Source organism: Cherax quadricarinatus, unplaced genomic scaffold (assembly GCF_038502225.1).
Source record: "Cherax quadricarinatus isolate ZL_2023a unplaced genomic scaffold, ASM3850222v1 Contig121, whole genome shotgun sequence".
Lineage (NCBI taxonomy): Eukaryota > Metazoa > Arthropoda > Malacostraca > Decapoda > Parastacidae > Cherax > Cherax quadricarinatus.
The window spans coordinates 255,001-271,855 of NW_027195147.1; the positions used below are offsets into that span (position 1 = coordinate 255,001).

Genomic DNA, 16,855 nt, shown 5'->3' on the forward strand with positions numbered 1-16,855 from the left:
AAAGTAATACAATATGGTAGAGTAATTAATTCGTACATGAGTAAAAGGATACAAAAGCTATTACTTGGGTAACATAAAAATAGGTTGGATAATCTTCGATTATTATTAATTCTGTCATCATCGAGGACTCTTGAGTTGCATGATGACTAACAACACGATCATCAGAGAAGCCAGATATAAGTACTGAAAAATCAGAGAAAAGGGAATTAACGTACAATATATTCTGATTCCATCATACACTGAATTACTCTTTCGTGATATACTGTTAGGTTTGCCGCAGAGAGTAACATCTCTTTGACTCATCTGAGTCTTCAACTTCCAATTGTGACTTTTTGTTGCTCTGTCCCATCTCTGGAACATCCTGTCTCTGTCCACCTTTTCAGTTCCTCGCAGTATTTTGTATGTCGTTATCATGTCTCCCCTAACCCTCCTGTCCTAGTATCCTTTAGGAAAATATAGAATATAGCTGCGGTATATGTGTCTAGTATTAGGAATAATATTAAGAGATAAATAATGAAGGTGAAGATACAGGAGTGCAGTTAGAAGCCTGAGTAGATCTATGACTCGCTATGATAACGTGAACATAGATAAGCATGTCTACAGAGTAGACATGCTTATCTGAAGTCTGAAGTCGCAGTAGCCAAGTTTAGGCTTAGTTACAAGTACTTCTGACAGACTGGCACAGACAGACTGACGTTGTAGCAGCCAGGCATAGGCTTAATTACAAGTACTTCTGGCAGACTGGCAGACTTAGGCTTAGGCTACTTACAAGTACTTCTGACAGTTTGGCAGACTCACAGACTGACTGACATCGCAGTAGCCAGGCTCAGGCTTAGTTACAAGTACTCCTGACAGTTTGGCAGACTCACAGACTGACTGACATCGCAGTAGCCAGGCTCAGGCTTAGTTACAAGTACTTCTGGCAGACTGGCAGACTGGCAGACACACAGATGATAAAACTAAATGTATAAAGTATGAAGTCAACCTTATAGCCACTTTCTTTAATTTTAAATACTTCATTGCCCAACTTTAATGAGGAATTTAGAGACAGTATATTAACCTATGTGACATATTAAGTTGTTTCATTAACGAAAATAGATCCAGGATATATTAAGCTAATTTCCTATATTTGCATGCGGTAGATAAGACAATTTGTAGATATAAATGGAAATGTAAGCCTGTCAACCCTTTTTGGGCCTAGTTCCAAGGCTTATTGTGTATCCGTACGTTGTTGTGCTACCGTCCACAGGATGGATATGGGGATATATAATAAACTAGTCACTTCGGTAGCAGAATAGGAAGGTTAGCCTGTGCTAACCTTCCTGTGGTGTAGGAATATACCTAGTTGGATGAATCTTATTGTGGCTAGCTGGTCCAGTGGCTAACGCGACGGGCTGGAGTTTTAAGACTCTCTGACCGCGGGTTCAATCCCATAATACCTCATAATATTAAGATTAAACTTACAATTAAATAATAATAATAATAATAATAATAATAATGCCTGCTTTCCTAATTATAATTTTTCTCCTCCTTTCTTCCCTTCTCCTCCTCTTCCTCCTCTCAATCCTCCACCACTTCCTCTATTTCTTCCTTCTCGTTGTCATTATTGTTGTTTGTGAGTGTTCAGCCTTGGTTCCCCACCCCCACCTACCCCGGACCCCACCCACCCCGGACCCCACCCACTACCCCTGACCACACCCCCTACCCCTGACCACACCCCCTACCCCTGACAACACCCCGGACACTGACAATACCCCGTACCCCACCCCTCATAACACCCCACCCCTGATAAGCCCCACCCCTGACCACTCCCCCACCCCTGACCACACCCATAATACCCCCCTCACTCATACTCCTCCCCATCACAGCCATGATTCCTACATACCCATGCCCCATCTATTCTCTCAACCACACTCCAAATGTATCCTCAACTCCCTCCCCCCTAATTCTATCCTCCCTCACCCCATCTCTATCCTCCCTCACCCCCATCTATATCCTCCCCCACCCTCACCGCTCGGACCGTTTATACCCCCCCCTCCCACCACCAGGGCCGCTTCCCCTTCCGTTGGGGCCGTTTCCCTCACCGTTTGGGTCGTTTCCCCAACAGTTGGGGCAATTTCCCTTACTCTTTGAGCTGTTTCCCCTTCCGGTGGGGCCGTTTCCCTTACCGTTGGGCCGTTTCCCTTACCCTTAGGGCCGTTTCCCTTACCGTTTGGGCCGTTTCCCTTACCGTTGAGGCCGTTTCCCTTACTGTTGGGGCCGTTTCCCTTACCGTTTGGGCCGTTTCCCTTACCGTCTGGGCCGTTTCCCTTACCGTTTGGACCGTTTCCCTTACCGTTTGGGCCGTTTCCCTTACTGTTTGGGCCGTTTCCCTTACCGTTTGGACCGTTTCCCTTACCGTTTGGGCCAATAAACCCCTGGCTGCCTTCAAGAGAGAGCTGGACAGATACCTAAAGTCAGTGCCGGATCAGCCGGGCTGTGGCTCGTACGTCGGACTGCGTGCGGGCAGCAGTAACAGCCTAGTTGATCAGGCCCTGATCCATCGGGAGGCCTGGTCATGGACCGGGCCGCGGGGGCGTTGATCCCCGGAATAACCTCCAGGTAACCGTTTGGACCGTTTCCCTTACCATTTGGGCCGTTTCCCTTACCGTTTGGACCGTTTCCCTTACCGTTTGGGCCGTTTCCCTTACCGTTTGAACCGTTTCTCCCGCCTCAACCATTGAATAATAATAATTATATTATTATTATTACAATTGAGCGCTAAACCCGTTAAGGTCATATATTGCCCAGGGATTTAATGGTAATCAAGTGTGATCGATGAAATAGAGGTTAGCTCCAGTTTACTGGATCAAGAGCCCTGCACCAGTATTAATTTTTTGTGTATGCTGTAATCAGTTGTGGTAGCTGAGATTGTGTATAGCTCCTGGACCCCCCTCTTAACTCCAAATTACAAGTTTTCTCATTTTTGCATTAAAGTTACTCCTATTCCTGAAGCTGTGTATTGATTTTGTCCTAAGTCTGGCAAAAAGTAGTTCCTGACAGCCCGGTGTCTCATCTCAGATGGTATCTCCTGTCTCCCTCTCGCCGGATCTTAGTCTGGGTTGGTAGCGCACTCAGCTCACACATTTGAGGTCAATAGTTCGATACCCAGAACGGGTGGAAACACTGGGGCGTTTCTTTACGGCACCTGCTGTCCGTGTTTACCTAGCAGTAAGTAGGTACCTGGGTGTTAGCCGACTGGTGTGGGTCGCATCCTGGGGACAAAATTAACCTAATTTGCTGTAGTTTGTATAAATTGTCTCATTATTATTATTATTATTATTATTATTATTATTATTATTATTATTATTATTATTAGTATTGATGTCAGCTGTGGTTTGTATAAATTGTATAGAGAAAAAGATTATATATATATATATATATATATATATATATATATATATATATATATATATATATATATATATATTATACACATATATATATATATATATATATATACACACATATACATATATATATATATATATATATATATATATATGTATATATATATATATGTATATATATATATATGTATATATATATATGTATATATATATATATGTATATATATATATATATGTATGTATATATATATATATATGTATATATATATATATATGTATGTATATATATATATATGTATATATATATGTATATATATATATATGTATGTATATATATATATATATATGTATATATACACACACACACATATATATATATATATATGTATATATATATATATATATATATATATATATATATATATATATATAAGATAGGTTTGTTAGAGTGAGAGTAATATCTGGAGAATGCTTCTTCTGATAGACATCAAACTTTCATACAAATAAAACAGTGCGCCAGTTGTTTATTTTATACGTTATAATTTTCCAGTTTTATTAATAACAAAGATTTTCAAACAGTAACTGGAAAATGTCACTTTTAAACCATTTTCAAGTTCTAAGGTCTGGTTTAACTTAATTAGTCAACTTTTTGGTTTAATCTTGGGTTGTGGGGGTAAAAATGGGCCGGTTTAATTGAAGAAATTTGGATAATTTGAAATGCAATAATGTGGAAATGCCTCATGAGATCGGCTTCAAACCTCAATGTTGATAACATGAGAATGCAGCTTCGGAACGTCTTCAAACTTAGTGTAGTTGTAGTCTGGGATATTTGTCTCTGATTTCCATCTTGTTTAGTACAAGTTTTAGGCTGATTTTGGTCTTTGTAGAGGCGGCTCGTCTATGTTATACAGGGATACCTTTGTTATACCTGTGAAGTAGATGGTGCTAGGCTTAATAGATACAGGGATACCTTTGTTATACCTGTGAAGTAGATAGTGCTAGGCTTAATATATACAGGGATACCTTTGTTATACCTGTGAAGTAGATGGTGCTAGGCTTAATAGATACAGGGATACCTTTGTTATACCTGTGAAGTAGATGGTGCTAGGCTTAATAGATACAGGGATACCTTTGTTATACCTGTGAAGTAGATGGTGCTAGGCTTAATAGATACAGGGATACCTTTGTTATACCTGTGAAGTAGATGGTGCTAGGCTTAATGAATACAGGGATACCTTTGTTATACCTGTGAAGTAGATGGTGCTAGGCTTAATGAATACAGGGATACCTTTGTTATACCTGTGAAGTAGATGGTGCTAGGCTTAATAGATACAGGGATACCTTTGTTATACCTGTGAAGTAGATGGTGCTAGGCTTAATAGATACAGGGATACCTTTGTTATACCTGTGAAGTAGATGGTGCTAGGCTTAATGGATACAGGGATACCTTACTTATACCACTGTAGTAGATGGTGCTAGGCTTAATGGATACAGGGATACCTTTCTTATACCGCTGAAGTAGATGGTGCTAGGCTTAATGAATACAGGGATACCTTTCTTATACCACTGAAGTAGATGGTGCTAGGCTTAATGGATACAGGGATACCTTTCTTATACCACTGAAGTAGATGGTGCTAGGCTTAATGGATACAGGGATACCTTACTTATACCACTGTAGTAGATGGTGCTAGGCTTAATGGATACAGGGATACCTTTCTTATACCACTGAAGTAGATGGTGCTAGGCTTAATGGATACAGGGATACCTTACTTATACCACTGTAGTAGATGGTGCTAGGCTTAATAGATACAGGGATACCTTTCTTATACCACTGAAGTAGATGGTGCTAGGCTTAATAGATACAGGGATACCTTTCTTATACCACGGAAGTAGTTGGTGCTAGGCTTAATAGATACAGGGATACCTTTCTCTCATCACTGAGGAATTGAATGATGCCTTTCCCGGATCGTGCTGCACCTGACGCACACATCTAGTTTCTTGATATCTTTGAACAGGTGAGAGGGTTCCATGGTGGCGCTGGATACTCGAAGATGAGCCTCTCGTACATTGTGTATAATTACCTAAATGAATTTTTATTTAGGCTCTTACCTGGAGTATACGTGGAGAGAGTTCCGGGGGTCAACGCCCCCGCGGCCCGGTCTGTGACCAGGCCTCATGGTGGATCAGAGCCTGATCAACCAGGCTGTTACTGCTGGTTGCACGCAATCCAACGTACGAGCCACAGCCCGGCTGGTCAGGTACCGACTTTAGGTGCTTGTCCAGTGCCAGCTTGAAGACTGCCAGGGGTCTCTTGGTAATCCCCCTTATGTTTGCTGGGAGGCAGCTGAACAGTCTCGGGCCCCTGACACTTATTATATGGTCTCTTAACGTGCTAGTGACACCCCTGCTTTTCATTGGGGGGATGTTGCATCGTCTGCCAAGTCTTTTGCTTTCGTAGTGAGTGATTTTCGTGTGCAAGTTCGGTACTAGTCCCTCTAGGATTTTCCAGGTGTATATAATCATGTATCTCTCCCGCCTACGTTCCAGGGAGTACAGGTTCAGGAACTTCAAGCGCTCCCAGTATTTGAGGTGTTTTATCTCCGTTATGCGCGCCGTGAAGGTTCTCTGTACATTTTCTAGGTCAGCAATTTCACCTGCCTTGAAAGGTGCTGTTAGTGTGCAGCAATATTCCAGCCTAGATAAAACAAGCGACCTGAACAGTGTCATCATGGGCTTGGCATCCCTAGTTTTTTGAGAATATGTCTGAGGTAAATAAATATTGTTTGTGTGTGTGTGCGTGTGTGTACTCACCTAGTTGTACTCGCCTAGTTGTACTCGCCTAGTTATGGTTGCAGGGGTCGAGTCACAGCTCCTGGCCCCGCCTCTTTGCTGGCTCCATGAGCTTCATCACACCTCTTCTTAAAGCAATGTATGAATCCTGCCTCCACTACGTGTGTGTGTGTGTGTACTCACCTAGTTGTACTCCAACTAGTTGAGGCTGCAGGGGTCGAGTCCTGGCTCCGCCTCTTCACTGGTCGCCACTAGGTCACTCTCCCTGAACCGTGAGCTTTATCATACCTCTGCTTAAAGCTATGCATGGATCCTGCCTCCACTACATCGCTTCCCAAACTATTCCACTTCCTGACTACTCTGTGGCTGTGTGTGTGTGTGTGTACTCACCTATTTGTACTCACCTATTTGTGGTTGCAGGGGTCGAGTCCTAGCTCCTGGCCCCGCCTCTTCACCGGTTGCTACTAGACCCTCTCTCTCCCCGCTCCATGAGCTTTATCAAACCTCGTCTTAAAACTGTGTATGGTTCCTGCCTCCACTACGTCATTTTCTAGGCTATTCCACTGCCTTTACAACTCTATGACTGAAGAAATACTTCCTACTATCTCTCTGACTCATTTGTGTCTTCAACTTCCAATTGTGGCCTCTTGTTTCTGTGTCCCCTCCCTGGAACATCCTGTCCTTGTCCACCTTGTCTATTCCACGCAGTATTTTATATGTCGTTATCATGTCTCCCCTGACCCTCCTGTCCTCCAGTGTCGTCAGGCCGATTTCCCTTAATCTTTCTTCATAGGACATTCCCCTTAGCTCTGGAACTAACCTTGTTGCAAACCTTTGTACTTTCTCTAGTTTCTTGACGTGTGTGTGTGTGTGTGTGTGTGTGTGTGTGTGTGTGTGTGTGTGTGTACAGCATTGTTACGCTAACTGTTCTCTTACATTAAGGTATAACAATGTTTGCCACGAGCGAGAGTGAGTCATGGCTCAGGAAATGGAGGAGGAGAAGAAAGAGAAGGAGAAGGAGGAGAAAGAGAAGGAGGAGGAGGAAGAGAAGGAAGAGGAGAAGGAAGAATATGGAGAAAGTCGCAGAGGGGGCGGGGGCAGAGGCTTTTTCAGCCAATCAGAAAAATACAATTACCAAAAGAGGGAGGGATGGGGGACCTCTGTGAGACGCCATATTACACTGGGATCTCTCTATAACAGAAGTGTTACTGTTGTTTGTTGCGTTGTTACTGTTGTTTGTTGCACTGTTGTTGCTGTTTGTTGCACTGTTGCTGTTTGTTGCACTGTTGTTGCCGTTTGTTGCACTGTTGTTGCTGTCTGTTGCACTGTTGCTGTTTGTTGCACTGTTGCGGTTTGTTGCACTGTTGCTGCTGTTTGTTGCACTGTTGCTGCTGTTTGTTGCACTGTTGTTGCTGTTTGTTGCGCTGTTGCTGTTTGTTGCACTGTTGTTGCTGTTTGTTGCACTGTTGTTGCTGTTTGTTGCACTGTTGTTGCTGTTTGTTGCACTGTTGTTGCTGTTTGTTGCACTGTTACTGTTTGTTGCAATGTTGTTGCTGTTTGTTGCACTGTTGTTGCTGTTTGTTGCACTGTTGTTGCTGTTTGTTGCACTGTTGTTTCTATTTGTTGCACTGTTGCTGTTTGTTGCGCTGTTGTTGCTGTTTGTTGCACTGTTGCTGTTTGTTGCGCTGTTACTGTTGTTTGTTGCACTGTTGTTGCTGTTTGTTGCACTGTTGTTGCTGTTTGTTGCACTGTTGTTGCTGTTGCACTGTTGTTGCTGTTTGTTGCACTGTTACTGTTGTTTGTTGCACTGTTGCTGTTTGTTGCACTGTTGATGCTGCTGTTGATGGTGCTGTTCATGCTGTTGATGCTGCTGTTGATGCTGTTGATGCTGTTGATAGTGCTGTTGATGGTGCTGTTGCTGCTGTTGATGGTGCTGTTGATGGTGCTGTTGATGGTGCTGTTGATGGTGCTGTTGCTGCTGTTGATGGTGCTGTTGCTGCTGTTGATGGTGCTGTTGATGGTGCTGTTGATGGTGCTGTTGCTGCTGTTGATGGTACTGTTGATGGTGCTGTTGATGCTGTTGATGCTGTTGATGCTGTTGATAGTGCTGTTGCTGCTGTTGATGGTGCTGTTGCTGCTGTTGATGGTACTGTTGATGGTGCTGTTGATGCTGTTGCTGTTGCTGTTGATGGTGCTGTTGATGCTGTTGATGGTGCTGTTGATGCTGTTGATGATGCTGTTGATGCTGTTGATGGTGCTGTTGCTGCTGTTGATGGTGCTGTTGCTGCTGTTGATGGTACTGTTGATGCTGTTGCTGTTGCTGTTGATGGTGCTGTTGATGCTGTTGATGGTGCTGTTGATGCTGTTGATGGTGCTGTTGATGCTGTTGATGGTGCTGTTGCTGCTGTTGATGGTGCTGTTGCTGCTGTTGATGGTACTGTTGATGGTGCTGTTGATGCTGTTGCTGTTGCTGTTGATGGTGCTGTTGATGCTGTTGATGGTGCTGTTGATGCTGTTGATGGTGCTGTTGCTGCTGTTGATGGTGCTGTTGATGGTGCTGTTGCTGCTGTTGATGGTACTGTTGATGGTGCTGTTGATGCTGTTGCTGGTGCTGTTGATGCTGTTGATGGTGCTGTTGATGCTGTTGATGGTGCTGTTGATGGTGCTGTTGATGGTACTGTTGATGGTGCTGTTGATGGTGTTGATGGTGCTGTTGATGCTGTTGATGGTGCTGTTGATGCTGTTGATGGTGCTGTTGCTGCTGTTGATGGTGCTGTTGATGCTGCTGCTGCTGCTGTTGATGGTGCTGTTGCTTCTGTTGATGGTGCTGTTGATGCTGTTGATGGTGCTGTTGATGCTGTTGATGGTGCTGCTGCTGCTCTTGATGGTGCTGTTGCTGCTGTTGATGGTGCTGTTGATGCTGTTGATGGTGCTGTTGATGCTGTTGATGGTGCTGCTGATGCTGTTGATGGTGCTGTTGCTGCTGTTGATGGTGCTGTTGCTGCTGTTGATGGTGCTGTTGCTGCTGTTGATGGTGCTGTTGATGCTGTTGATGGTGCTGTTGATGCTGTTGATGGTGCTGCTGCTGCTGTTGATGGTGCTGTTGCTGCTGTTGATGGTGCTGTTGATGCTGTTGATGGTGCTGTTGATGCTGTTGATGGTGCTGCTGCTGCTGTTGATGGTGCTGTTGCTGCTGTTGATGGTGCTGTTGCTGCTGTTGATGGTGCTGTTGCTGCTGTTGATGGTGCTGTTGCTGCTGTTGATGGTGCTGTTGCTGCTGTTGATGGTGCTGCTGCTGCTGTTGATGGTGCTGTTGATGCTGTTGATGGTGCGTTAACCACCAGGCCACACAATGAAATATATTTTTTTCGTTAGGTTCAAAATGATTTTTGCGAAATTATTGCATACACAAATTTTCGCTTGCCTTATTCGGCAAGAAGAGCATTGCTATTTAAGCCAAAATCGCAAATTTTACTTATTCGACACTATATATATATATATATATATATATATATATATATATATATATATATATATCTATATATATATATATATATTGATATAATACGAACACTCACATCCTCTCACAGTATCAGACGAGCCTGACCTATTGCCGGGCTCCGGGAGTAGGATTCTCTAAACTCATCAAAGGTATATCAGAGGTATACATCAAAAGGTATATCACCTATACTGGGTTAAGTAGACGTGCTTGGAAAGAGACGTGTACTAGATGCTTAATGTACCTCCTCTCTCTTTGTTATGTATTTTCTTAGCAGACCTGAGTAGATTTCGTTGTTACCATGGCAACAGATATAGAATTATTATATTGACGTATATCCTGTAATCCTGGTTTGTATCCCCCATCCTCAAGCTAGTAGTGTGGAGGATACCTGAGAGAAATGGGTTGAAATCAAACAGCCACATACCAAATGAGTAGTGTAATCTGTCCTGATCTTCTCGTAGCTTTGACCTGTCTTCTCGTAGCTTTGACCTGTCTTCTCGTAGTCTTGACCTGTCTTCTCGTAGCCTTGACCTGTCTTCTCGTAGTCTTGACCTGTCTTCTCGTAGTCTTGACCTGTCTTCTCGTAGCCTTGACCTGTCTTTTCGTAGCCTTGACCTGTCTTTTCGTAGCCTTGACCTGTCTTTTCGTAGCCTTGACCTGTCTTCTCGTAGCCTTGACCTGTCTTCTCGTAGTCTTGACCTGTCTTCTCGTAGTCTTGACCTGTCTTCTCACAGGTATAATACAGGTATTACCCGGTGTTTATCATCACAGATAGCAACATCGTAAAGATTAAACCGGGGGCGTTGATCCCCGGAATAACCTCCAGGTAACCAGGTAACCTCCAGGTAACCAGGTAACCTCCAGGTAACCAAGTAACCTCCAGGTAACCTCCAGGTAACAAATACAATACCGTGACAGGAACGATGCACAAATAATCCGCCATTAAGAGATCGATACTTATGACAACGTTTCGGTCTGACACAGACCGAAACATCGTCATAAGTTTAATTCTCCATCCTTCATCATCCTTCATCTTTCATCATCCTTCATCACCCTTCATCACCCTTCATTCATCATCCTTCATCACCCTTCATTCATCATCCTTCATCATTCTTCATCACCCTTCATCGCCCTTCATCACCCTTCATCATCCTTCATCCTTCATCATCCTTCATCATCCTTTATCATACTTCATCATCCTTCATTATCCTTCATCTTCCTTCATCCTTCATCTTCCTTCATCCTTCATCTTCCTTCATCCTTCATCTTCCTTCATCCTTCATCTTCCTTCATCCTTCATCTTCCTTCATCCTTCATCTTCCTTCATCCTTCATCTTCCTTCATCCTTCATCCTTCATCTTCCTTCATCCTTCATCATCCTTCATCATCCTTCATTATCCTTCTTCATCCTTCATCCTGATTTTATTCACTATTCCAAATCCTTTTGACATTGGTTAAGGGCTCTTGATCCAAGGAACTTGGACTACCCTCCTTAATCTTGTATAACCTTACTGAGTCCCATTCTCCATGCGCTGTATTACCCCTACGGGCTTAGTATCGTGTATGTTGTTATTGTGTCTCCCCTTTTGTTCTTTACTCTTTTCCGGGACTATTCTTTCTCCAGGTGATTGACTTGTGTGGTGATGTTTGGGCTCCATGGTGGTGCTGGGTACTCGGTGCCGGGCCTGATGTACTCCGTTTTAACACCTTTAAATCACTCTTTGTTGAGACGGGTGTGTATGTACTCACCTAATTTTGGTTGCAGGGGCAAGTGATAGCTCCTGGCCCCGCCTCTTCACTGGTCACCACTAGGTCCACTCTCTCCCTGTGTGTGTGTGTGTGTGTGTGTGTGTGTGTGTGTGTGTGTGTGTGTGTGGTGTGTGTGTGTGTGTGTGTGTGTGTGTGTGTGTGTGTGTGTGTGTGTGTGTGTGTGTGTGTGTGTGTGTGTGTGTGTGCGTGGGTGTGTGTGTGGGTGTGTGTGTGTGTGGGTGTGTGTGTGTGATGAAAAATATGCAGGTATCTGTTGCATGTATGCTGGTGTGTTGCGAGTATGCAAGCATCTGTTGCAGGTATACAGGCATCTGTTGTAAGTATACAGGCATCTGTTGCAAGTATACAGGTGTCTGTTGCAATTACACAGGCGTGTGTTGCAAATATACAAGAGTCTGTTGCAAGTATACGTGTCTGTTGTAAGTATGCTGGTGTGTTGCAAGTATGCAAGTGTCTGTTGCAAGTATACAGGCGTCTGTTGCAAGTATGCTGGTGTGTTGCAAGTATGCAAGTGTCTGTTGCAAGTATACAGGCGTCCGTTGCAAGTATGCTGGTGTGTTGCAAGTATGCAAGTGTCTGTTGCAAGTATACAGGCGTCCGTTGCAAGTATGCTGGTGTGTTGCAAGTATGCAAGTGTCTGTTGCAAGTATACAGGCGTCCGTTGCAAGTATGCTGGTGTGTTGCAAGTATGCAAGTATCTGTTGCAAGTATACAGGCGTCTGTTGCAAGTATGCTGGTGTGTTGCAAGTATGCAAGTGTCTGTTGCAAGTATACAGGCGTCTGTTGCAAGTATGCTGGTGTGTTGCAAGTATGCAAGTGTCTGTTGCAAGTATACAGGCGTCCGTTGCAAGTATGCTGGTGTGTTGCAAGTATGCAAGTGTCTGTTGCAAGTATACAGGCGTCCGTTGCAAGTATGCTGGTGTGTTGCAAGTATGCAAGTATCTGTTGCAAGTATACAGGCGTCTGTTGCAAGTATGCTGGTGTGTTGCAAGTATGCAAGTGTCTGTTGCAAGTATACAGGCGTCTGTTGCAAGTATGCTGGTGTGTTACAAGTATGCAAGTTACTGTTGGAAGTATACAGGCGTCCGTTGGAAGTATACAGGCGTCCGTTGCAAGTATGCTGGTGTGTTGCAAGTATGCAAGTGTCTGTTGCAAGTATACAGGCGTCTGTTGCAACTATGCTGGTGTGTTGCAAGTATGCAAGTTTCTGTTGGAAGTATACAGGCGTCCGTTGGAAGTATACAGGCGTCCGTTGGAAGTATACAGGCGTCCGTTGCAAGTATACAGGCGTCCGTTGCAAGTATACAGGCGTCCGTTGCAAGTATACAGGCGTCCGTTGCAAGTATACAAGTGTCTAGTTATTGTAAGTTGTCAGGTGTCTTTTTATTGTAATAAGTGAGGTGCCGCGGGTTGAGATTAGGCCTCCTTGTTGATTTGTCTTCTAGCAGGCTGTGATGCCTGCTGCTTGTAGGCCTACTGGGCCACCACAGCCTGGCTGTTACGACGTTTATTATAGGCTGTGATTCAGTTGTCTTTTGAAAACATCTGCCTCTGTTCTGGCAATATTTGCAATATCTTATTTTAGTACAAACAGACTGTTGTTACTTGCTGCTGTAGCAAATTGGCGAGTCTTGGTCCATGGGTGGTGATGGATATGTTGGGCTGCTGGCCTGCAGCAGCAACAACCTGGTTGATCAGGCTAGCACCAGACGAGCCTGACCCTGGAGTAGAAAGACTCTCGAAACTCATCAAAGGTATATTGAAGGTACATCGAAGTGTGACTCACGAAATCGTGTTAACGGAACGGGTTTGATTCGAACCCATAGTGAGTCCATGGGTTCAACCCCCCACCCGATCTGTGATTAGATGATGACAGTGTTCTAACAAGATAACCAGGCTGTTGTAGTCATCAGCTGGTAGCGAGTTGAAAAGTCTTGCGCTCAGGATGTTGACAGTGCTAACTTACTGTGCGTATAGTACAACCAAGTTGTTGTTGCCGGCGTTGTTGCATGAGCCAGTAGGCCTACTGCAGTGTTCCTTCCTTATATTCTTATGTTCTTATTGCAGTTATGGCACCTCTGTTCTACACTTGCTTCATTCTACACCTCCTCTAATATTTCTCGTTCCAGTACGAGAGCTTCCAGACCAGTTAGGCGAACCTTACATATCTTTCATATATCTGGAGTTTATCAGTTTAGGCGACCACCTTAGGTCAGTGTCCCAGGATGCGACCCACACCAGTCGACTAACACCCAGGTACCCATTTTACTGATATCACTAGGTATTTCTCTTTTCTTTGTTCCTCTTTTCTTTGTTCCAGAAAATAAATTTCAAACATTTGAAGCATGTCCAGTAGTTTAGAAGTTTTATTTACTCCTACGTGGGCAGTAAACGATCTCTGTATATTTTTCAGGTCTGATGTATCTCCTCCCTGGAACGGAGGTATGATAGCGCTCACACAGACAAGAGAGGGGAAACCCAGTAGTGGCCAGCAGAGAGGCGAGGCCAGGAGCTGAGACTCGACTACTGCAATCACAAAAAAGTAAGTTCTGAATATAATGTTAGACATGAGAGAACGAATGATTTAAATAGTGTCACTAATTTATTATTATTATTATTAAATATTCGCCGGTATTCTCCCAGCCTGGGCCTTTTCCAAGTGGTGGCCCGGCCTTGGCTCCCTCTTTAGGGAGTGTCTGAGACCTAAGTCTCCCATGGGAGGAGGCACAAGGACCTCCTCATCTTTGGGACCAACTGTCCCCAGGCCTAGCCACAAGCTAGGCCTCTCTGGTCTGCCATCCCCGCCCCAAGGGGAGCAAATGGGAATGACAGTCTTATGAGCTAAAGGCTCGGGCACAGGCACCTACCCTACCCTAGAAGGGCTGGGCATGGTATCGATGAGTGTCACTAAATGTTACTGTTTCTCCTTGTCAGAATGTTTACTGTATTTCTGAAGAATTGAGACACTTATGCAACACATGGGAATCTTTATTGAGGAAACGTTTCGCCACACAGTGACTTCATCAGTCCAATACAAAGTAGAAATGGGTAAGGAGAGTAGAAGTTTGAGGTAATCAATTCTTCAACTTGTCGGTTTTCAAAGCCATCCATCACTACTGTATTTTTTTTTGTCTTAGCTGCACTGACCTAATTATAATTTGCAAAGCCTTTAACTGCTTCTTACGTTTTTCTTATCTGATTTTCTGTGTTTTCTTTCCAGTGTTCCTCTTGTGTTCTTCATTCTTGTCATAGCTGATTAGGTTAGGTCAGGTTTGGTTAGGTTAGGTTAGGTTTGGTTAGGTTAGGTTAGGTTACGTTAGGTTAGGTTAGGTCAAGTTTGAACATCAAAATGGTATACAATACCGACAGGTTGTTAGGTAAGACACATATGCAACAGTTAGACAACTTTATTCCGAAACGTTTCGCCTACACAGTAGGCTTCTTCAGTCGAATACAGAAAGTAGGCCTACTTTCTGTATTCGACTGAAGAAGCGTACTGTGTAGGCGAAACGTTTCGGAATAAAGTTGTCTAACTGTTGCTAGGTCAGGTTTGTCAGGAAACAGGACAAGTGTTTCCTGACGCTGGTCTTGGTTATATGATCACCCTCAGATGGAGCTTTTGGTCATTTGACCGAAGCCTTCCGCTGGCTTACCGTTTAAAAAAATATATTGTGATTTTTAACCATTAGTAATTCCTTTCATACCTGAGAAGTTGGAATTTGTCACTATTGAACATTCTGGTCTGTCTTATGTTTGTGGGAGAGTTTGTGATCTGCGGCCAGCAGTAACAGCCTGGTTGATTAGGCCCTGATCCACCGGGAAGCCTGGTCGTGGACCGGGCCGCGGGGGCGTTGATCCCCGGAATACCCTCCAGGTAGACTCCAGGCAGATAGCGGTCATAACGACACAAGTGGATAGTAGCGGCGGATAGATGAACGGTCTGGTAGCGGGTCTAACAGGCGGGTAGCGACTCTGACATGTGGGTAAGATAAGATAAGATTTCGTTCGGATTTTTAACCCCGGAGGGTTAGCCACCCAGGATAACCCAAGAAAGTCAGTGCGTCATCGAGGACTGTCTAACTTATTTCCATTGGGGTCCTTAATCTTGTCCCCCAGGATGCGACCCACACCAGTCGACTAACACCCAGGTACCTATTTGCTGCTAGGTGAACAGGACAATAGGTGTAAGGAAACGTGTCGAATCGAACCCGGGCCCTGTTTCGGGAGCACCCGCCGGGCCACATGGAATCGAACCCGGGCCCTCCGTGTGTGAAGCTTGGGGAGTTCTCTTTAGCCACCAGACCCACCTTGGGACCTACCCTGACCCGCTAGGATATTACTGTACGAAAGTTTCCACCCGCGGGAATCAGTCCGTGGTAGTAGCCACCAGGCCGCTATTACTGTACAGTCGCCAGTGGGTAGTAACACGGCGCCGTTATCACGGGTGGGTGGTATGGGTGGGTCTATTAGCTATGCCTTTCTGAATAAATAAACAGTGAGATTAGCTTATCCCTCCTGAACCTGATAGGCTGGACGAACATAGAAAACAAATCGGCCTACCCACCTGCGTTTACGATACGTCTATCGCAAAACATTAATTTCACAACCGTACGTAATATATAGGATGGGCGATCCTGAAAGATGTTAACTCCCAGCTCTGGGAAACACTTAATGGTGTTGTTGATACTAAACACACAGTGGAATGTGGACGATACACTTATTACCCAGGTAACAGTTACTTCAGTTCTTCTGGAAGGAATCCTTTGAGGCTGTGGTAGGTATTGAACGTATAGTGGAATACTTGACGATATCCTTACCAAACTATACCACGGGCGGGGTTAGAACCCGCGATTAGAGCCACAAAACTCTCTATGATGGAGAAATATACCTAGCTGGATGAATCTTATTGTAGCCAGCTGGTCCAGTGGTTAAAGCGTCGGTCTGGAGTTTTGTGACTCTCTGATCGCGGGTTCTAACTCCACGCGTGGTATGGTTTGTTTGCAATCGTGTCATTACGATTTTCTGAGTCATGATATCCTCACCACCTGGGTAATAATTACTCCAGCTCTGAAGAACAAAAAGGCACAGTACTGTGACTGGGACAATACACGAATAACCCGAACATAGATGAAAGAAGCTTATAACGACGTTTCGGTCGACCTGGACCATTAAGTAGTTACATTAACACACGAAGGAAACGAAGCCAGTACTGATAGTTCACTTCCTCTCCTCCTTTCGTATATATATATATATATATATATATATATATATATATATATATATATATATATATATGTCGTGCCGAATATGTAAAACTAGTCAATTAGCAAGAACTCATTTAAAATTAAGTCCTTTCTAAAATTTTCTCTTATACGTTCAAAGATATATTTTTTTCATTAATGTT

At 43.9% G+C, this 16,855-nt stretch overlaps 1 protein-coding gene across 2 annotated transcripts in view; it reads left to right on the forward strand.

Annotated features, from left to right (window-relative positions):
* Positions 1 to 16,855, forward strand: part of LOC128704518 (protein hunchback-like) — a 175,896-nt gene that overhangs the window by 123,575 nt on the left and 35,466 nt on the right. For both annotated transcript variants that reach the window (XM_053799634.2, XM_053799633.2), the window contains exon 2: positions 13,865 to 13,993. The gene's annotated coding sequence lies outside the window, so the exon portion shown is untranslated. The remainder of the gene's footprint in view (positions 1 to 13,864; positions 13,994 to 16,855) is intronic.